Below are 24,373 nucleotides of genomic sequence, written 5' to 3' on the forward strand. Positions count from 1 at the left end.
CTTGGGAACCTAGAGTTTTGAAAAACAGTGAAGCTGTCATGAATTTCTACTGAGCTTCAGTGGTCTGTTCCAAATTTCCATCAGCTGCCTTGAGACAGGCTTAGAAATCCTTGCCATGGAATTAGCTTTAATTTATGGAGGAAGGTATTCCTGCCTTCAGGAAGACTGGAAACCACCAAGGTTTATCCTTTCAGCAAGCTTACCTCTGAGTTCTTCATCTTTTCTCCTGATGATCACTACTAATACCTCACCCTCCTGCCTACCTGACCAACCCCTCTCCATGCCTCTGAAGCCTCTTTCAAGGAAATGGAAACCAAACATTCACTAAGTACCTAATAATGCCACAGATCATGTGAAATAACCCAGATACAATTTTTGGAAGTAGGTGTTCACTGATTAAGCCCATGGAGATTAAATCCTATGCCACAGCACAAAATTAGTAGGGCTAAAAGTCAGGGTTCACACCCAGGTCTATCTATTCTCCAAACATTTCTCCTTTACATTTTTCTTGCTATAGAAATAAAAGGTGGTTAGGTTTTGGGTGAATATATTAACCTGCCATAGATGGTTTTGCTTAAACATTTCTGAATATTTATATTTTAAAAAGATTTTAAACTCAGGAAGTCATGTTTTACCACCTTTTCCCAACAATACAGTTTTGACATAAAAACTTTGAGTATTTTCAGCTATGTATACACACACATTCATATATATATATATATACATATGCGTGCTAAATCACTTAAATCGTGTCCAGTTCTTTGCAAACCCATGGACTGTAGTCCACCAGGCTCCTCTGTCCATGGAATTCTCCAGGCAAGGATACTGAAGTGGGTTACCGTTTCCTTCTCCAGAGGATCTTCCCAACCCAGGGATTGAACTTGCATCTCTTAGGTCTCCTGCATTGGCAGGCGGGTTCTTTACTGTTAGTGCCACCTGTGCAATACATATGAATATAGTATGTCTGTACACAATCACACGCGTGCAGAAACACACGCACAGATGTAATATGCATGTATACATAGATACATGGGCTTCCCCGGTGGCTCAGTGGTGAAGAGACTGCCTACCAGTGCAGGAGATACAGCAGATGTGGGTTCAATTCCCAGGGTCAGGAAGATCCCTTGGAGAAGAAAATAGCAACCCACAACAACAACACAGATACTTACATATGGACATATATACACTTACACACAAGTTACTGTTTAGTCACTAGTGAAAGTTGCTCAGTTGTGTCTGACTCTTTGCAACCTGTGGACTATACAGTCCATGGAATTCTCCAGGTCAGAATACTGGAGTGGATAGCTGTTCCCTTCTCCAGGGGATCTTCCCAACACAGGGACTGAACCCAGGTCTCCCACATTGCAGGCAGATTCTTTACCAGCTGAGCAATCAGGGAAGCTCAAGAATACTGGAGTGAGTAGCCTTTCTCTTCTCCAGCGGATCTTCCCAGCCCAGGAATTAAACTGGGGTCTCCTGCATTGCAGGCGGTTTCTTTACTAGCTGAGCTACCAGGCAATCCCTAAATGTTTAGTTGCTGAATCATATCCAGTTCTTTTGTGACCTCATGGACTATAGCCCACCAGCCTCCTGAACCCATAGGGTTTCCCAGGCAAGAATCCTGGAGTGGGTTGCCTTTTTCTTCTCCAGGGGAATCTTCCAGACCCAGGGATCAAACCCACATCACCAGACCCAGGGATCAAACCCACATCACCTTCATTGGCAGGAAGATTCTTTACTACTGAATCAGTAGGGAAGCTCCATTTACATATTTAGATATAAAATCTTAATTTTTTTTGCCACGCTACACAGTATGTGGGATCTTTCATGATATATATATGTATCTTTTCTTTCTGATCTGTAGGGACTGGATTTTGCCTGATTAAATGCCTCTCCCCAGGTACCTACATATATGTCTGTCTTCAAACTTGCCTGGTAAACTGTATTACAATTCATGTTTGTATGTATTTGTATGTGTAATACATGTTTATACAATGCATTCTTCAAGTCAATCCCAGTTTAGAACATTAGGCAGATTAAAAGTGCAGTGGTAGACTCTCTAAAGAAGAAGAAAGAAGATCTGAACAGAGATGCATGGAGAGTAAAATAATTTGCCTATTGTTGTATACTCAGAAGGGTCAGGCTAGGTATTCAATCCATGTTTAGCTGTCTCCAAAGCCTACATTCTGTTCACTACATTAACACACTGCTGTCAGGAAAAGAAAATGTCAAATTTAAACATTTCTTCCCCCTGCTCCAGCATATCTCAGCATTTTTAGGTATATTTGGATGAAAGCTGAGACTCATGCATGTCAACTTGTTCCTCTAGAAGCCTTTCTAAATTAGGAAGTCTGGCCTTCAGCCATACGCACTAATGAACAGATTTGCTTGAAAACTCAGTGTTATGGTACCTCATATAGAGTTAACAGGTAAAACATTGTCAACTGATTTTAGGAAGAACCGAATTTCATCCGTGTCTGCCATGAATGCTGCTTCCTTGCCAAAGTGGGATGTTACTAGTAGTTAAACTTTGTGTTTACCTATTTAGAAAATATTATTACCAGCTTCTTTACATACATGCCCATTCTTAAGGTGTTTGTCTTACGAGTTTGTGAGTTTAGTCTTATTTCCTTTGTGGCAGGAGTCATTGTGGCTTTTGGATGCCTTAATGGGATTCTTCTCCCAAGCAGGAAAGTGAGCAGTGTGGGTTCACAGGTCTTCCTTTAGGGATGAGTGTAACCCATAACTTTACCCTTTGAATACTTCAATCCTCAATTAAGTCTAATATCTCACTGCAAGCCGAGGTGAAGGGCTGGCACATTTCTTTTTCTCTCAATAGGAAAGTGGCCAATTATTTTACTTACTTCCTGATACAGATGCCTTTCTCTCAGCTTTACCTGTCAATCTGCTTCATTCCCTTGGATCTAGCTCTGAACCTAATTCCTGCATGCTGGCCAAAGGCACTTTGTGGACCAATTTTAAATAAGAGTGAATACTTTGGTTTGTAAGATACAACTGCTTAACAAACCCATTCTTTTCCTTATAAACAGGGGTAATTTTTGTTTTTGTCTGGAACAATATTCATCAGAATCTCTTAGGCAGCTGAGAAGACAACTGGGTATATGATAGTATCTGTATTTGTTCTTGTTATTCTTTCCATGTGAAAGAGTGGCTGGTCTATTGATGTAGGTATTTTGTTAAATGCCTCTGTGGTCTTCCCACCGTGGAGCATTAGAGTTGATGATCATGTACTCCAGTTTCCTTATTTTACATTTAAGAAAACTGAGGCCTAGAGAGGTGAACTGACTCATTGGGAAAGACTTTGAAGGTAGGAAAGATAGAAGGCAAAAGGAAAAGAGGGCGGCAGAGAATGAGATGGGTGGATGGCATTACCAACTCAATGGACATGGACTTGGGGAAACTCGGAGATAATGACGGACAGAGACACCTGGCGTGCTGCAGTCCATGGGGTTGCAGAGAGTTGGACGCAACTTAGCGCTGAACAACAAGAGAGGTGAAATGACTTAATCAAGTCACAGGTACCACACCTGGGGCTTCAACCCATATCCTCTGAGTCCCAGTCCCAGTACAGTTAACTTTGAAGTAGTGTCTTAATGTGGTTGACCAGGTGGAATATAGAACTTCAAAAGGGTTTTTGCCCAACAACAAAAAGAACTCTCTTAAAGACAGTTTGTGGAACTATGCTGATTTTTAATAGGATAGCACTATTATAAACACAGACAATTTTAAAAAATTCACATATATTTACTTTATTGAAAATTAAGTTTGGAAATGTATTTATTGCCCTTGCATTCACCTCTGATGGCAGTCTTTAAAGTATTGTTGGGGAGTACCTTTCTTACTTAGCTTTAATCTTCACAAATATCTACTCATAAACATAGGTTTTCAACTGCGCTTTCAAAGGATTAAATGAGAAATGGCTAAAATGTTTGGAGAAAATTCAGATTTTAAAATGTTATAGTTGGAATTACTATTTGATGTCTCATCCAAATTTTAAAAAAAAATTGCAAATACTTTGAAGTTCATCGTACTATATTTTCCCACTGTTTACTACTCTAACTCTTAAATTTAATGGTCTCATATGAGAGACAAAGTATGTGCATTTATAAACACAGAATACATGTAGAATTATCAATGGAAGCTTGACTTTTTCTCACAGGAAGGTTCACTGTGGTTAGGAATTCATTAGCATCAGTAATATGTAGGAGCCTTAACCTCCCATTTTCAAGCAAAAAATGTTCAAATTTATTTAATGACTTTTATTAGGCCATTTGAGCTATCTACGCTGGACATTTCTTGTGATATTTTTTGTCATTTAGTTCTTATTTGTTTTTACTATCATGGGAAAGTGAATGCTAGGTCAAAATATCTTGAATAAAATTATAGACAGAAATAATTTTGAATAATAATTATATAGTACAATGCAAACTGACACACAATAACATTTGTAAAACACTTTATTAGGGCTTTTTTCCCTAAAAGGACTTAAACTTTGGGTTGTTATTTTTATTCTGCTATATTGATTGTTGGATATGCAGACAGTTTCTTGTGTTCTCATTTAAAATGTATGAGAATCCGTGGCAGTGTCATTGGTCTCTGGGAAACAAATGATGTCATTAAAATAACATTAGGACTTTGAGCTTCTCAAACCCAGAATTATTAACTTTAAGTGAACACAATGCATGGCAGAAAATGTTAATGAATCTTTCAGTGCTTAATTCAGGCGTTGTGTGATGGCTCTTTGGTAAAAATCTGCATTCTATTGATAGTAACTGAGGGACAAGAAAACAAATAAGCAAGCTCAAGTTCGGGAACTGGTAGGTTTATTTATACTTGAGTGTGTCTTATTCCTTACCTCAATCAAATATTAGCACAGAATAAGATATACAAGGAAAAAAAAACTCAAGTTGTCCTTTTGTTCTATTCTTGTGATTCTGTAGTATGAGGACATTGTTATTTAGTGAAAAAATCTTTGATTTAAAGCTATTATTTTAGGGTAGAAGAATAAGATATGTAATTCTTTTAATCACATAATCTTATTCCTTAAATACTTAATTTTGGTTAATTTTTTTTTCAGGTAGTTAGAGTGTATTTTTATGTAAGTTTTGCACATTTGAGAATATCATCCTGTACCTTCACATGGGAAACCAACATGTGTCAGGATGACCTATCAATCCATTTCCAGGCATTGCTTTGCTTTACATTAAATATTTTGACCTTCTAATAGTCAAATTAGATGGTCAAGATACTTTAATTTGTAATGTAACAGTAAATTAAAATTAAGGTAAGAACATATGCTTGTTCAGAGAAGGCAGAGGCAACCCACTCCAGTATTCTTGCCTGGAAAATCCCATGGACATAGGAGCCTGGTAGGCTGCAGTCCATGGGGTCGCTACGAGTTGGACACGACTGAGTGATTTCACTTTCACTTTTCACTTTCACACATTGGAGAAGGAAATGGCAACCCACTCCAGTGTTCTTGCCTGGAGAATCCCAGGGACGGCAGGGCCTGGTGGGCTGCCGTCTATGGGTCACACAGAGTTGGACACAACTGAAGCGACTTAGCAGCAGCAGCAACAGCAGCAGCATATGCTTGTTTGTTGATTCTGCAGATGTAAACTTCTCATGATACGCTCAAGTCTTTTCTCAGGTTGGTGAACTTCTTCAAGTAAGACTGAAATAATTGCTTCTTTTCTAAGATTTCTGCTTTATTCCCTAGGAATGTCTGCAATCCTTAGGTTCTGATTCCTGTTATCTGCCTTCCATATCAATCATAAGAGAAACCTTTCCATTTTCATCCTATGCTTTTGTATGGCTCAAGTGTGTTTTCCAAATCACTTCTAACCTTTTGCTCCAGAAAATTTTTGTTGCTTAATGTTTCCAAAGCATCTTATTTTTTTTCTGCTCTTGCCATTACAATTTCCTTAAATCCCTCCTCATTGCATTCTTTTTTTTTTCATGATATTCAATTCAGTTTAGTTCAGTTGCTCAGTTGTGTCTGACTCTTTGTGACCCCATAAACCGCAGCACGCCAAGCCTCCCTGTCCATCACCAACTCCCAGAGTATACCCAAATTCTTGTCCATTGAGTCAGTGATGCCATCCAACCATCTCATCCTCTGTCGTCCCCTTCTCCTCCTGCCTTCAGTCTTTCCCAACATCAGGGTCTTTTCAAATGAGTCAGCCCTTCGCATCAGGTGGCCAAAATATTGGAGTTTCAGCTTCAACATCAGTCCTTCCAGTGAACACCCAGGACTGATTTCCTTTAGGATGGACTGGTTGGATCTTCTTGCAGTCCAAGGGACTCTCAAGAGTCTTCTCCAACACCACAGTTCAAAAGCATCAATTCTTTGGTGCTCAGCTTTCTTTATAGTCCAACTCTCACATCCATACATGCCACTGGAAAAACCATAGTCTTGACTAGATGGGCCTTTGTTGACAAAGTAATGTCTCTGCTTTTTAATATGCTGTCTACATTGGTCATAACTTTCCTTCCAGGGAATAGTGTCTTTTAATGTCATGGCTGCAATCACCATCTGCAGTGATTTTTCATGATATGGGGCTGCCAAAAAGCTTTCTAAATTTTTTTTTAGTAACTGTTGAACATTATTTTCAAAGACCAGAATTCCACAGAGCCCCTCTGCTGTTTCTCCTTTTGCTCTTATTTTCTGAGTTTGTAGATTTTATGTGAGATTTTCTGTATATTCAGATTACAGTGAGAAGCACTCATTCCAGACCTCATCTTTCCCAAGATATGGGGTCTATAGAGAGCCCATGGCTGTTCCTCTGCATCCACTTGGATGCTAATTGCGTTCCCTTCTCAGATCAATAGCTTAATAACAGATAGATTTGATTAGCCTCCAGCCCAATTCAAAACACCAAGCTGACATTCATCTCGTGTGACCCTGCTGGTTTGAGACTGAGTTTTCTCCTTTGACCATCTGGCTACCTGATATTCCAAATCCATAATATCCATAAAATTAAAATTCCAATAATCATAATGCTTAGGGATCTATATATTTTTTTTGTGTGTGTGTGTGCCTAAAGTACTTAATTCAGAGGGATGACATATTGCAGAATGGAATATTTTCTCATCTTCTCCACCATTTCTCTACTCCACATACTCATCAGCAGTATACAGTCTTTCCTGACAGTTTTTCTCTAAGAGATTCCAGCTTTGAGCAGATATGCTGAGATGCATTGAGACTGAGGGACAGCAGGTCCTAACTGAACGAGGTATTCATGCACAAGAACATTTCAGCATGCTCTCAGCCTCAACATTGTGATCTCATAGAGGCCTTCTATAGTCCTTCAGTCATCCCAATCTCATCATTTATTTTTAATGGTTTTCTACATTTATTTTTAATGGTTTTCTTACATTGCTCTCAGAAATGATCCCATTTATTTTATTGTAAACCCTAGCACATAGTCTGTGCATCTTTGAGAAATATTGTTGGATGAGTGAATGGATAGAGAGCTGTTCAGGGCTCTCATGGGCATGGGGTTTGTGCTGTTGGTCTGCAGGGCACAGTGTCATGGCAGTGTGGTGGAAGGTCTTCCTTTTCTGCTCTCAGATGCTCTGTGCCTTTGTCGGGGTTCTGGTGGAAAGTGATGAGAGACTGTCACAGATTACTAACCAGATACCATTTTAACCACCAAGACTGATACTCTAGTTGCCTCCTGATTTCTATCAAATGGTTCCTACTCTCTCTTCTGGCTCTCCAACTATGCTTGCTCTTGCTTAAAATTCCTCCTTCCACTCTTCATTTTTTAAAAACTTTTAATTTTATATTGAAGTGTAACTGATTAACAATGTTGTGAGTTTCAGGTGAACAGCCAAGGGACTCAGCCACACATATGCATGTATCCATTCTCTCCTAAACTCCCCTCCCATCCAGGCTGCCACATCACGTTGAGCAGAGTTCCCTGTGCTACACAGTAGGTCCTTGTTGGTTATCCATTTTAAATATTGCAGGGCTATATGTTACAAAAAAGAGGTGTATGGCGGGTCCAGCTGCTTGCCACTCAAAAGTCAATGAACAGGCCAGGTTGGTGGAAAGGAAACTTTGCTTTATTTCAGATGCTGGCAACTGGAGGTGGGGAGAGTGGCGGACATCTGTCCAAAGGCTGACCACCACTCCCCCAGACAAGCAGAGGGTGAGAGCTTTTATAGACAGATTGGGGTAGGTGGGTTACATGCAGAAACAGCATAGTCATCTCTAACAGTCATCTTCAGATTGGTCGGCTGTGGTCTGACCAGCATCATTTGGTTGTCTTAGGTACAGTGAATCTTCAGTTCTGGGGTCCGTGTGTTCCCATGTCTTTGCAGTCAGTCCTCGGAATTGTGGCAGCTCTTGTCCTGGGTCCAGTCTGGTCATCATGTAGTTAACTTCTCCACCAGGTGTTTTGGTATCTATAAGACAGCTCACAGGATATGGCTCAGAATATTATCTAGAGCCCTTGAGAAAGAACTCAAGGTCCTTGACTGTGCCTAATGATTATGTTATTATTATTTAGTCTCCTTTGATCATTTTCCTTTGTTTCAGTGTTTCTCAGTTCTCTGATGAAACCTACTCTTTGACCAAAATTTCCACCGGCAAAAGGCAGGCAGAGGACATGGTGGAGAGGCAAGGACCATACAGTCCTCTCCGCTTCATACAATTTCATCCCAAACTCCCTATACTTCATTTTTCCTCTGGTCATTTTCTTCACCACATCTCCACACCCATCCACTGTCTCTGTCCTACTCTGTTGAATATAAAACACGGTTCTTTAACTTTGAAGGGAATTTGTGTTTTCTCATCTGCAGTTTTCTCGAAATAGAGGGGGAGATTGCAGGCTGTGATCAATTTGGTGGACATTTAATGGAAGTAAAAGGGGTAAATCCATATATCCACAATCCTTCAAATTGATATTTATCTATTTCCATCCATCCTTAGCTATTTTAATACAGATATGACTTTTACTCCAGAAAACTATAGATAGTAATTGATTTTTAGCTTTCTATTTCAGAAGCTACAGATAAAAGGATATTAATTTTTAAGAGGTCACTCAATCAGAAAATGCATTATTCAATTAGAGCAGTGAGAGGAGCAGTGGCGTGGAACTCAGGAACCTGAGGACTAGCTCTGACTCTGCTACTTATGTTCTTTGAGAGAAGTTACTTCTCTGTTTGGGGTTTCCATGGGCTTTTACTTCCGAATGACCAAATTTTCTATCACCTTTGTGTATGGACACAACACACTCCAGTTGTGTGGAGTCTCCTTATGGATTTGTGCTCCCATCTGACACCCAGTTGTCCCAAAGTGTCCCACCACTGGCCTGGCATCAACAAGAATGCTCAGCTCACAGTCCAAGAACTTTACAAAATGATTTTAGCCACAGATCAACACAAGGCACTTTTTGTTAGTTTTTATTAGGGTATAGTTGCTTTACAGTGGTGTGCTTGTTTCTGCTGTACAACAAAGTGGATCAGCTGTATATTTGCATATATTCCTTCTTTTGGGGATTTCCTTCCATTTAGGTCACCACAGAGCACTGAGTAGAGTTTCCTACTATCCAGTAGGTTCTCATTAGTTATCTATTTCATGCATAGTATCAATATGCATGAATATCAATATATGTCGACCCCAATCTGTCAATTCATCCCACCCTCCTTTTCCCCTTGGTACCGGTAACCATACATTTGTTCTCTACATCTATGATGCAATGCATTTTAATCATTTTTTTGCATGAAGGATGAAACCTGAGCAGTTCATTCTTATACTAGTTTCAAAAATAGTGTTTATATCAACTGACCTATTTGAGCTTTTGTTGTTTTTTGGTTTATCTTAATCAGAGATAGTCATTATTATCTCTTCCATAGTGACATTAAATATGATCATCCAACTCCTTGCGGCTTCTTTACTTAGGAATTATTAGACTAAGGTCAAAGTCAACTCACCCTTCTCACGTGGACCAAGGCAATAGCTACCCTTTCCCGCTCATCTGCACTGAGACGCTACAGACCTTGTTTTCCACTCAAGCTGGACTCCATCACTCCATTAACATGTTCATTGCCACTTTCTACATCAGTATTTACACTTTTTTTCCTTCAGCTTTATTGATAAATTAAAATTAAATTTGATAAATTAAGTTGTAAGATATTTAAAGTGTACAGCATGATGATTTGATTGTATGTATAGACTGTGCATTGTGAGAAGATTCCCCCCATCTAAGTAATTGGCAAATCTATCACATCATATGCTTACTTTCTTTTGTTTTTGGTAAGGACGTTTATGTTCTACTCTCGTAGGAAATTCCAGTTGTATAATACACAGTGATTAATGATCATCACCATGTTATACATTAGATCCTCAGACCTAATTCATTTTATAACAAAGTTTGTAGCCTTTGATTAACCTCTCTCTCCTTTTCCCCCAGTATTTGACATCCACCTGGAGTCCTTTTTAAAAATATCTTTGCAGAATCCTTTTCATTCTTTGGAGCCCATAACCTGTGTTTTTAGAATGCTTGTTATCACACCACAAAATGCTTTAGATGCTCCACAGCTCAACCAAATCTCCTTGCCTTTGTTAGTCCTTAGAACCTACTCTGAACTGCACTTAGAAATTGTCTGTTTAAGTATCTCTTTATCCTCAATAGACTACAGTCCCACTCTCTTTTCAGTAGACTTTATTTTTTAGAGGCTTATATTCACAGCAAAAATGAGAAGAAGGTACAGAAATTGCCCATATTCCCCCATCCCCACACACGCATGGTCTCCCCCATCCCCACACACGCATGGTCTCCCCCATTATCAATATCCCCAACCAGAGTGGTTTACTTGTTGCAGTTGACTAAGCATGTCATTCAAAGTCCACAGCTGACATTAGGGTTCATTCTTGATGTTGTACATTCTTTGAGTGTGGACAAACATACAGTGGCATGTATCCACCCTTATAGTATCATGCAGAATGATTTCACTGCCCTAAAAATCCTTTGTGCTTTGCTTACCAATCCCTCAGACTTCATAGCTTTGTCGTTTCTGGAATATCATATAGTTGGAATCACACGATACGTAACTTTTTCAGATTGGCTTCTTACTCTTAGTAATACGAATTTAAGTTTTCTCCGTGTCTCTTCATGGCTTGATGGCTCATTTCTTTTTAACATGATATAATGTGCTGAAGAATTGATGCTTTTGAACTGTGGTGTTGGAGAAGACTCTTGAGAGTCTCTTGGACTGCAAGGAGATCAAACCAGTCCATCCTAAAGGGAATCAGTCCTGAATATTCATTGGAAGGACTGATGCTGAAGTTCCAATACTTTGGCTACCTGATGTGAAGAACTGACTCATTTGAAAAGACCGTGATGCTGGGAAAGATTGAAGGCAGGAGGAGAAGGGGATGACAGAGAATGAGATGGTTAGATGGTACCACCAACTCGATGGACATGAGTTTGAGTAAGCTCTGGGAGATGGTGATGGACAGGGAGGCCTGGTGTGCTGCAGTCCACGCGGTTACAAAAAGTCAGACACGACTGAGCAGCTGAACTGAACTGAATATTTCATTGCCTGAATGTGTCAGTATATTTATCTATTTATTTACTGAAAGATATCTTGGTTGCTTCCAGATTTTGGCGATTATGAATAAAACTGCTATAAACATCTGTGTTCAGGTTTTTGTGTGGGCATAAGTTTTCATCTCCTTTGGGTAAATACCAAGAACTGCTATTGCTGGATCATATAGCAAGTGTATGTTCAGTTTCGTAGGAAACTGCCGAACTATCTGCCAAAGTGGTTGCAGTATTTTGCGTTCCCACTGGCAATGAATGGAAGTTCCTTGTTCCGTATCCTCACCAGCATCAGGTGGTGACAGTGTTCAGAAGTTTGGCCATTCTAATAGGTATGTAGTGCTATCTCATTGTGTTAATTTCCATTTTTTCTCATAACATACAATGTGGAGCATCTTTTCAGATGCTTATCTTCCATTTATATATCTTATGTGGAGAGGAGTCTGTTAAGGTCTTTGCTTGTTTTATTTTCTTACTATTGAGTTTTAAGAGATTTTTATATAGCTGAGATAGAAGTTCCTTATCAAATATTTCTTTTGCATATAATTCTTCTAGTCTGTGACTTGTCTTCTTTCTTTTGAAAGTGTCTTTCATAAGACAGAGATTTGTAATTTTAGTGATGTCAAACTTTTCACTTATTTCTTTCACGGATCAGGGATTTGTTGTTGTGTCTAAAATGCCATTGCCAAATTTAAGTTCACCTGGTTTTATTCCAATATTATTTTATAAGAGTATTATAGATATTTGGGTCTGTGATCCAATTTGAATTCATTTTTGTGAAGGTTATATGGTATATACCTGGGTTAATTCTCTGCATGTGGGTTTCTAGTTGTTCCAGCATTATCTGTTGGAAAACTGTAATTTTTCTTTGTGTTGCCTTTATACCTTTGCCAAAGGTGATATGACTGTATTTATATGACTCTATTTCTGGACTCTGTATTTTGTTCATTGATCTGTTATTCTATTCTTCCATCAGTGCCACACTATCTGAATTACTGTCACATTATGACTGCTGTCTTTTGAAATCCAAGATCTCAGTTTTTACTTCTTTTGATATTCTTTAGGAGCTCTTATAATAAAACCTTGACTCTTCAACACTTTAATACATCTATGTTAATTTAAATTCTTTAAGTATTAGAGTGAATTGTAACAGTAGAGCAATGGTGGAGAACACAGAGAGAAGACTGCATGTGTTGGAATACTAGCTTTGCTTCTTACTATCTGTGCAGAATATTTCCTGCTTCATGATGGTGTTGATTCGTCATTACATATCCACTTAGCACAGTACCCGAAACCAGACAAATGCTTAATGAATGTTGCTTTTGCTGTCTCTATTCCATTCAGGATACAATAAATTAAATTCCCATGTAATTATTTTCCTATAAATACACATTATCTTATGCCAGCTTTTTATGGATGGCATAGCTTACTTCAACTAGCCCAACATCTACAGTGGCTAGTGATCTGTCAGCTGGTATATGTATGTGTGTATGTGTGAGTATAAGTATAGTGTGTGTATATATATATATGTATGTATGTGGATATCTTGTATACCAGCAGTGTATATCTTTTTTAAAATAGTTTTTGTGGCATTTTAAAGTTTTTTTTTTAATCCGTATTTCATCTTTGAAAAGTTTTCTTCTCTAATTTCTGTGATTATTATTTCTTCATCTATTCTGTTCTCTTGTTCAGATATAATGATAAGTAAACTAAATGTCAGGAAATGTTAAAAATCTAATATCTCCATTTTTGCCTTTATCCACTGAGTTCTATGAGAATTTATCAAGTGCACAATTACTGTATCTATTTGTGTTTCTGAGTAATCTGCTTATTGCCTTTGTAAATTTTATCTCCATTTAGTCTGTCATAATTTCAGATTATTTGCCCTTAATGACTATGTATGTACCACTTTCTTTTGGACCTGTTGTTTCCTTAAGGAGCAGTTTTCTTTTTATAGTTTGGGAAACTTTGAAAAATTAATGAAATCTACATTTGTACCATATATTAAAATCAAGGTGATTGCAATAGTATCCAAAGTTGATATAATACTATGTAATTTGCTTTCATATTCACACCCTAATTTTGGATCCAATAGCTAGTTTTGCTATTGAACTTAATTTACTGTTAAAGATTAAAAATCTGACATTCATTTTCATTCAGGTGATACAATCAGTTAGTAATTTAACATTCTCCTCTAGATCTAAGTTTAAGGAAGGAGAGAAAAGACTGAATCTTAGCCATTGTCTGAGAACGAAGAATACATAGGAGATGGTAGAAATGAATTTCATAAAATTATTGACATGTATATACCACGTTTGCCTTTCAGAAAAATTATCCTTGTTAGGTCTATGATGATTGCATTGGAAAAATACTCTTCTTTAACTTAGGAGATTCTGTGATACTTTAAAACATTATAAATCCCTTTAGCAAATTTCTTCTTCATCCATCTTAAACAAAGTGGGTCACAGCACTGACATATGTATAATATTGAGTTACTGCTGGGAGCCAAATATTATTACACTTAGGGTTTTTTTGTAACATAATGGCTCATTCTCATTTTCTAGAAATGTGTGACAGGCAAAACTGTCATCTCCTCATGATCAGTGTTCAAGTTAGGCAACTGAAATCCTAAATATGCTACATTGGTTTAGGATCACTGCAACAAAACCCAGAAAAGCATGGAGTTATGACCATGAAGATTTTGTTGGTCTCCCTGCACAGTGACCAGAAGTCTCCTTTGGTCTTTACTGAAAATAACTTCACAAAGACCAAGTATATTCATTCAGATGACTGCATACTGAATTAGACCACATCAAAGGGGAATAATGATCCATAGGGTCCAATTAATCTGACAGTGTAGTTCTCCATTTATTGTTGATGCGTGAGACTTACATTGACAGCCAACCCTATTCCAAAAACTGTGTTAGTCACAGGAAGTGCAGGATGAATGGGCCATCATTTCTAGGCCTCAGGTGCTCACATTGTTTCTAAATGCACCTGGGCATCTCAAGAACCAAAATAATGTGGATTATTGGCCTCATTGTTTGCAGTAATTACTGAACTGTTCCAAATTGGTCCCCTTTCATCTTTAAGGATGAAAGTACAGACAAAGTCAGGATAGTTCAAGCAAGATGCAGAAAGTGGTTAACAGGATGAAAACCTCTGTTAACAAGACTCTGATAATGTTTAACTTAGCTCAACAATAGTAAATGGAGTTCAGGATAATGATATATAAATATTTGAAAAATGTAAACAAGAAGGAACAGCTTTATTAAATGTGATTCAGCTAAAGGTAATTAAAAGCAATGCATAGTACATATAAAGGAAAATTCAAAATAAATATAATAAAAATGTTTCCTCAAATATGGGGCTACATTACAGGAAAGAATTGCCACTATATAAAAAAATATGGAACAAGGAAACTAATAGCAAGAAATTTACCAACAGTAGGTTCATGCTTCACTAATTCACCAAATATTTTTATATAATTTAAATATTTAACATATTCTTTACTCCCATATCTTTATTCATTCTGTTCATTCATTTATTCAGAAAATACTTCTTGAGCATATCAGTGTTTTAAGAATTCGGGGGCACAGGCAGTAATATATATATATATATATATATGTATATATATATTTAAATTAATTAATTTTTTATTGAAGGATGATTGCTTCTGTCTATAATAAATAAAACTTGAACTTTTAGCCATCTAGCACATTAAATTTTAGTTCTCACTCAAAGTGACAATGAAGTGTTTGGGGGAGCATATGATTGGAGGGGCCAGATCCATGTGATCACTCAGAGATCGAGCCTGAAAGAGATCCTGAGTTCACTCTGATATTCAACATCAAGTAGGGACATAGGGATGGCAGAATTTGGGGAAGAAATAACTCCCTCTTAAACACACTGGCTCGGAAGTGATGTATTACTTTCACCCATGTTCATAGTTGAAAATTCAAGAGTTGGAAAATGTAACGTCACCCTAAAAGTATCTCTCTGGTTTGAAGGAGAACATGATTTTTTAATGGACAAGTAGCCAATCAAAAGAGTTCCAAATCCTTCTTGAGGGGTATATCAGTGGAGGAAACTGATAATAATAAAATATCAATAATTAAAATAAATATTTTGTGAGAAGATAAGTATTATGGAGACAGATAAAGCCAGGAGGAAGGATGGGGAGTGCTGGGTATGCAGTTTTAAATGGATTGTCTGGAAAGATCTTAATGAAAAAAAAGAATAACTATTTGAATGAGGTGAGAGTGTGAACCCAGTGAAATCTAATGGGAAAGCACTTGAAGCAATAGAATTGCAGCTGTAAAGTCCATCAGACGGTATTGTGCCTGGTGAGTGTACGGAGCAAGAAAGTGGCTAACAGAATGGAAGCAAAGTATGCAAAGAAGAGAATGGCAGGATATGAGGTCAGAGAACAGAGGCCTTATGAGCAACAGTGAAGATTTGGCTTTTACTCTGAGATGCTGAAGAAGTCATTAGGAGGTTTTGAGCAGAGGAGTAAAATGGTTTGATTTATGTTTTTAAAGGATTACTTTAGTTGCTGTGCTGAAAATAGACTCTGGTACAGTACGGTCAGAAGCAGGGAAACTGTTGGAAAGCTTTTTCAGTAATTGAGGTGAGAAATGATGGCATTGTATGCCAGAGGTATTGAGAGGCTGTTGGATTCTGGATGTGTTTTGAAAGTAGAGCCAACATGATATGCTGTTGGATTGCTGGTGAACTGCTGAGGAAGAGGAGTGAAGGATGCCTCTAAATTGGAAGGATAGCATTTTCATTAATTGAAATGGGAAGATTATAGGAGGATCTCCTGAGGTGTGGCTGGAGTGTCTTAGGAGCTTGATTTGGGATGACTTTTAGATAGCTAAGTTGAGATATCAGGTAGCCATTAGATCAGATCAGCTCAGATCAGATCAGTTGCTCAGTCGTGTCCGACTCTTTGCGACCGCGTGAATCGCAGCATGCCAGGCCTCCCTGTCCATCACAACTCCCGGAGTTCGCTCAGACTCCACGTCCATCGAGTCAGTGATGCCATCTAGCCATCTCATCCTCTGTTATCCCCTTTTCCTCCTGCCCCCAATCCCTCCCAGCATCAGAGTCTTTTCCAATGAGTCAACTCTTCGCATGAGGTGGCCAAAGTACTGGAGTTTCAGCTTTAGCATCATTCCTTCCAAAGAAATCCCAGGGCTGATCTCCTTCAGAATGGACTGGTTGGATCTCCTTGCAGTCCAAGGGACTCTCAAGAGTCTTTGCCAACACCACAGTTCAAAAGCATCAATTCTTCGGTGCTCAGCCTTCTTCACAGTCCAACTCTCACATCCATACATGACCACAGGAAAAACGATAGCCTTGACTAGACGAACCTTTGTTGGCAAAGTAATGTCTCTGCTTTTGAATATGCTATCTAGGTTGGTCATAACTTTCCTTTCAAGGAGTAAGCGTCTTTTAATTTCATGGCTGCAGTCACCATCTGTAGTGATTTTGGAGCCCAGAAAAATAAAGTCTGACATTGTTTCCCCATCTATTTCCCATGAAGTGATGGGACCGGATGCCATGATCTTCGTTTTCTGAATGTTGAGCTTTAAGCCATTAGATACATGACCTTGGTACTCGGTGGGGGTAGGGAGAGGGCATACACATCAGGAATAGGTCCAGATGTTGTGTCCTGGGTGACCCCAACATTTACAGCTTGGGGAGCTGTGGAGAAACCAGAGCAAGAGCATGAAAAGGAATGTCCAAAGAAAGACAACCAGGGAGTCCAGTGTCAAGGAAACCAAATAGATAAATATTTCAAGACAGAAAGAAATGAGCCACAGTCTCAACTGCTGTCGATCAAATAAAGAGGATTGGAAATTGGGAATTTGTTGTGAAGAGTCTGAATTAGGAAGTTGTTGGTGATCTTAAAAAAACAATTTTAGTGTAGTGATGTAGAGAGAAAGTGTAAGTGATGTGAGATAAAGAGAAAATGAGAAAAGATCAATTTATGGCAATGGGGTTATTTATTTTGAGGACTTTTTCCTATAAAAGAGAGCAAAGAAAGGGGGTGGTAATTATAGTAGGAAGTGAGGATAAGAAGAGGGGTTTTTAAACATCATTCCATTCTTTTTAGAAATACTTTTTCACGTATTTGCCTGTGTCAAGTCTTAGGCTGCAAGGCCTGTGGAATGGAATGGTGTTTTTGCTATAGTGCATGGACTTAGATGCCCTGCAGCCCAAGGGATCTTAATTCCCCAGCCAGGGATCCAACTTGCATCCCCTGCATTGGGAAGTGGATTCTTAACCACTGGATCACCAGGGAAGCCCCAGAAAGGCTGTTTCCAAGTGGGAAAGGTAACAGTGCATAGGTCTGTCTAGTCAAGGCTATAGGTTTTCCAATGGTCATGTGTGGATGTGAGAGCTGGACTATAAAGAAAGCTGAGCACCAAAGAATTGATGCTTTTGAACTGTGGTGTTGGAGAAGACTCTTGAGAGTCCCTTGGACTGAATGGAGATCCAACAAGTCCATCCTAAAGGAGATCAGTCCTGGATGTTCATTGGAAGGACTGATGTTGAAGCTGAAACTCCAATACTTTGGCCACCTGATGCGAAGAGCTGACTCATCTGAAAAGACCCTGATGTTGGGAAAGATTGAAGGCAGGAGGAGAAGGGGATGACAGAGGATGAGATGGTTGGATGGCATCATCGACTTAGTGCACATGGGTTTGGGTAGACTCTGGCAGTTGGTGATGGACAGGGAGGCCTGGCATGCTGCCGTTCATGGGGTCACAAAGAGTTGGACACAACTGAGCAACTGAACTGAACTGAACTGATTCTAAGGCTTCCCTAGAATTCTAGGGCTTCCTTAGTGGCTCAGATGGTAAAGAATCTGTCCCCAATTCAGGAGACCTAGGTTCGATCCCTGGGTCAGGAAGATCTCCTAGAGGAGGAAATGACAACCCACTCCAGAATTCTTGGCTGGAGAATTCCATGGACGGAGGAGGCTGGTGGGCTACAATCCATGGGATCACAAAGAGTCAGGCATGACTGAGTGAGTGACATACATACGTACATTCCGGTTGATACTGTGTTCTCTTACCATCTCAAGAGTATTATTCTGTTTGCTCTGACTTTCGTGTTTGCTGTTGGGAAGACTGTTAATTGCGAAATCTTTTGTTGTGGGTAACATTTTTTTCTCAATGACTTGTTTTTAAATCTTTATTTTTTGTGTTCTTCAGTTTCACCAGAAGTTATCTAGGTGTAGGATTCACGACTTTCTGATGAGGATCCATATCTTTTATCACTTCTAGAGAGTTCTATAGCATTGTCTCCAAATATTCTTTGCCTTCTCCCTTTTTCTGTTAGCTGTTTGAATTCTCGTTTCTCCATGTTGGATGTTCTCACTCTATTTTCATTTTCTTAAAAATGTTTCCTGTTTCCTGTTACTTCATATATCTATGCTTCATTCCCTATATTTTTCTCAGATTTATTTTTCAGTGTTCTAGTTTTCTTTTCAGCTGTCTCACAATCATTTTAGCTAATGTATTTTTCATTTCTATAGGTTTCCTCGCCTCTTTTTCAAATATATCTGGCCGGTTTTGTTAGTCTCTATTTTTCTTACATTTATGGTCAATCTTCACTATTATTTCTTTAAACATATTTAATGTGCATGATTTATAATGTATGTAATAACCTTTGTATCTGTAATCATTAGGGGTCTGATTCTGTGCTTTGTGGCACTTACAGTTGCTAATGACAGCTTATTTCTTCATATATAATGATTTTTTAATTATGAGTTCAAGTTCCTTTAATCTTTGATTCTTTGATCTTATTAGGGTAGTTTTTAAAGCTGAATTTAAATTTTCTTCAGAAAGGATCTTCATATGCTGCTTTCAGATAACTGGGGGTCTTCGCATATAAACACTTTAAATTATGCCTTAAGTTTGGGTTTTTTTAACAGAGAAAGGCTTGAAAGTGTAAATTAAGTTTTCAAACATGAGCATAAACTTTTGTTTAAAAATTTATCAAGGGAGTAGTTTTTTTAAAAAATTATTTTCCCAAAAGCTAAAGCTGAAAATAGCATTCCTAATGCCTTGTCCTGTTTCAGGAATTCAAGATTCTCATCGAGAGTCTTTTAAAACTTCTTTGATAACAATTTTTAAAGGTTGCTTTTCATTAATAGTCATTACAAAATGTTGGCTGTATTCCCTGCCTTGTACAGTGCATCCTTGAGCCTTTCACCCAGGAGCCGACCCCTATGTTGTTCCTCCTCCATCCTCACTGGTGACCTCTCGTTTCTGCTGTATATCTGTGTCTGCTTCATATCTGTTATATCCACTAGAATGTTGTATTTTTTAGATCCCACATATAAGAGATGTCATGAAGCATTTGTCTTTTTCTGACTTACCTCAAGTAGCGTAATACCCTCTCAGTCCATACATGTTGCTGCAAATGGCAAAGTTTCAGTTTTTTTATGTCTGAGTAGTATTCCATTGTGTGTGTGTGTGTGTGGTATACCATATTTTCTTTATCCATGCACTTGTTAATGGATGCTTAGATTGCTGCCATACCGTGGCTGTTGTAACGCTGCTCTGAATATTAGGCTGCATGTATCTTTTTGGATTACTGTTTTTTTATGGATATATACCCAGCAGTGGAATTTCTAGGGCATATGGTATTTCTGTTTTTAGTTTTGGGAAATGTCCATACTGTTTTCCACAGTGGTTGAAGTAATTATACATTCCCACCAACAAGATCCCCATAGAGTCTTTACACTGATCTTCCACCTAGGTTTCTTATTTGTGTGGGTTACTATAACTCAGCTGCTATGCTACCAGTGATTAGCATGTGAATTCAGGAAACCCTTTCATTACATTCTTTGCTTACTCATGTAGATTCTACATTTTTTTCTTTTCTAAAATCTTCTGAAGAATTCCTTTACTCTCCTGCTAATGCAGCTGTGCATTAACTATGATCCTTTGATATATTGCATTTCACTTTGTGCTCCAGTAGAAATAAAAGGGTGGTATGTTCTGGGAACATTTAGTCAAACTTCTAATAAGAATTGTGGTTCCCTTTGAGGAAGGTGTCATCTTTTTTTTTTAGTTTGTTTCTTTGTTTGTTTATTTTTCCCTGAGAACTCTTTATATATTAAGGATAGTGGTTCTTGGCCATACATTGCAAGTTATTTTTTTCTACATTGTTATTTCTGTTTTCAACTTTGTTAATGGTGCTATATTTTTATTTCTGATACAGACTGTTTAAATTTTTTATAATCAAATATATTGATTTTTCCTTTTATGTTCTCTGCCTTTGATGTTATGCCTGGAAATTTTTCTGCATCAATGTTATGAAACTCTTCATTCTTCAGTTATTTCTTCTAGTTCTCCTTAGAATTTATTTTTCTCAGAATCCCATTTCTCCTTCTTAGACTATAAATGATCTTTTTGGTGTTTTTTTTTGTTGTTGTTGTTGTTATTGTTGTTCAGTTGCTAAGTCCCACTCTTTGCAACCCCATGTTGTGCTAAATAGTTGTATATAAATATATATGTTTTAGCATGTATATATATTTAAAGCTTTCTCTTATATTCCATTAAAATATATCTTTATACAGTAAAAAAAAAAAAAAGGAGTTTAATTTCAGGCATATTGATCAGTACCATGACAAGTCTTTGAGTTTTATCTTGTCTTTCTCCTTTCTTCATTTGTTCATTCATATTTATTTTTAAAGAAATATTAAGATATCAAGAGTCCTACTACTTTTCTTGAAGCCTTGAGGATACAAAAATGAAAAAAAAAAAAAAGTTGGTCATACCAAAATTCTAAATTTAAGTACAACAGAAAAGTGAGCAGGCTTGATTGAATGATAGTTTTTGTGATTGAATGTAATAGTTTCTTTAATGAAAAATACTTGATGTGGAAATCTTGATGGTAGGTATGACTAATCTAGACAGTGGAATTAGGGAAGGCATCCTGTAACAGATGATTTGAAGTCTGTATTTTTCATGTGTGTTCACTGGTGAAGGACAGAGGTCAGGAGAGAGAAAACCAAGCTGAGGCAACATGTGTGATGTTTCCAATGAGGAAGCAGGGGTTATTTAAGACACTGAAAAAAAAAATCATTCAGTCTGGGGAGGAATATAGATGGTGGTGTATAAGCACTTGCAAAATGAAGCTGGATGGGTGAAAGGGTCAAGGGAATTGTGTTGATCTTTTGAGAGTGACGGGATTTATTGAAATGTTTGAAAGTAGGGAGTCATGTAACCAGATTTGCTTTTCAAAACATCAGGACTGTAGCATTTTCCATACTAGGTAGAAAGGGGCAAAGCCTGGAGAGAGAAAGCCTGTTAAGAAGTTATTGCTGTAATATAGGTGAGGGATGATGGTGGCTGTATGAGGAAAAGGAAAGTGAATATGGAAGGATGTGGGTTCACTGGAAATTTCAGAGGCAGATGGATAGAGTTCACAATCATGAAATGGTAAGCGTGAAAGAAGGGGCAGAGTCATGCATGTCACTCAGGCTTCTTTCTCGAGCACCTGGTGGATGGGGCTGACATTTTCTAAGATAGGTGATAGGAAGAAAGATGTGCTATTTCTAGGGGAAATGAGTGAACTCGAGGGAGACTTTTTCAACTAGGTTTTATGTTGAATGAATATAACCCAGGTGAAAAGGTACCTCATTGCCTCATTTTCCTTCCAAATTTCACCTAGAGTCTAACTCAGATTATTTTTATTTATTTTTAGTGCTGATTCAGTGATCCTCAATGGATCTTCCCAATTCCAGTTTGCCTAATCAATCCATCCTATACCAGGATATTTGCTATGTTTTCCATGTTTTGGCTTTGTTCAGTTTCTTTCCTGTCCTAGGAAGACCCTCTCCACCTACTTACCTGTTAAAGCCAATTTACAAGGACACCTTCACCTTAAGTGTGACCAATAGGCTCTCATATCTTGCCTTGATCATTATCACTTCTGCCACTTACAGACTCCCTGCTGCTGAACATATTGACAGTTCTCAGCTTCTGTTTCCGCCTGTTAGTTGAATGGGTGTAATAATAAAGACCTTGCTGTTTGTAAAGTGTAGACTTAAAGTTGCTGCAGTATTTGACCCTCAGCAGGTATCTAATTAAAGAGTACATCATGAGAAATCTTGGACTGGATGAAGCACAAGCTGGAATCAAGATTGCCGGGAAAAATATCAATAACCTCAGATATGCAGATGATACCACCGTTATGGCAGAAAGTGAAGAAGAACTAAAGAGCCTCTTGAGGAAAGTGAAAGAGGAGAGTGAAAACATTGGCTTAAAACTCAACATTCAGAAATCTAAGATCATGGCATCCGGTCCCATCACTTCATGGCAAATAGATGGGGAAACAATGGAAACAGTGACAGACTTTATTTTTTTGGGCTCCAAAATCACTGCAGATGATGACTGCAGCCATGAAATTAAGATACTTGCTCCTTGGAAGGAAAGTTATGACCAACCTAGACAACCTATTAAAAAGCAGAGACATTATTTTGCTAACAAAGGTCTGATTAGTCAAAGGTATGGTTTTTCCAGCAGTCATGTATGGATGTGAGAGATGGACTGTGAAGAAGGCTGAGCACCGAAGAATTGATGCTTTTGAACTGTGGTGTTGGAGAAGACTCTTGAGAGTCCCTTGAACTACAAGAAGATCCAACCAGTCCATCCTAAAGGAAATCAGTCCTGATATTCTTTGGAAGGACTGATGCTAAAGCTGAAACTCCAATACTTTGGCCACCTGATACAAAGGCACTGACTCATTTGAAAAGACCCTGATGTTGGGAAAGATTGAAGGCAGGAGGAGAAGGGGATGACAGAGGATGAGATGGTTGGATGGCATCACCCACTCGATGGACATGAGTTTAAGTAAGCTCTGGCCGTTGGTGATGGACAGGGAAGCCTGGTGTGCTGCAGTCCATGGGTTCGCAAAGAGCTGGACACGACTGAGCAACTGAACTGAAGGATTACTAATATTAAGTCTCCAAAACCTAATCTGTTGACATTGTAGTCACCTGTGTATGCATCTCATTCTATGAGATCTGGGGCATTTTCTCTGTGACCCACATAATAATTAATAACTAACAAGCCTAATATAGGTATGCAGTATAGGGCATGAGAAAATGGCTATAGCATGGAGGTTGCTATGAAGAATAGAACTATTGTAGAAGACCAATTTACTTAGGCTGACATTCTTCCTACTGTGTGCTGTAAATTGTTGAGAAGTACACTCTTTTACCCGAAATTCTTCCAGCCTGAACTACAATGATTTTAAACATTTCAACAGATCTGTTCTCCCACGAGTAGTAATTTTGGTCATTATGCACAAATCAAAGATGCAATAGAGAACATTTTAAGTGGTATTGTACATGATGATTTCAAGAATGTGCTTTAATTTTTATTCAATATCATTTGATTAGCAATTTTGTTATTGTTTTAGCCTTGTGAATATTTATTCCAGCAAAAATGAGTACAATGGTTTCCAATGAAAATATTGTCCACCTGTGTTCCCTGGTGTCTAGATGGAACACTGGCCTTGTCCTTTTTTAGAGGAATTGCCAGTGGCCTTGGGATTGGAAGATGCCCAGACTGACCAATCTGTGGCTGGCACCTGGCTATGATGAGTAGGAGGGAGGAGGGGCTATCCCCAAATTTTCTGTCCTAAAGGGGAACATTCTCAGCCTCAGATTTTTCTGTCCTAAAGGGAAGCATCCTTAGCCTCCCTCTGGTAACCAACAGGATGAAAGATCAGGATGCTGGTGATGGCTCTTCTTAACTCTGTCTCCTTCA

At 38.3% G+C, this 24,373-nt stretch overlaps 1 protein-coding gene across 6 annotated transcripts in view; it reads left to right on the forward strand.

The window, feature by feature from the left end:
• NRG3 (neuregulin 3) overlaps nucleotides 1-24,373 on the forward strand; it is a 1,237,517-nt gene that overhangs the window by 190,419 nt on the left and 1,022,725 nt on the right. The window lies entirely within an intron of this gene.

The sequence above is a fragment of the Bos taurus genome, chromosome 28 (assembly GCF_002263795.3).
Source record: "Bos taurus isolate L1 Dominette 01449 registration number 42190680 breed Hereford chromosome 28, ARS-UCD2.0, whole genome shotgun sequence".
Taxonomy (NCBI): domain Eukaryota; kingdom Metazoa; phylum Chordata; class Mammalia; order Artiodactyla; family Bovidae; genus Bos; species Bos taurus.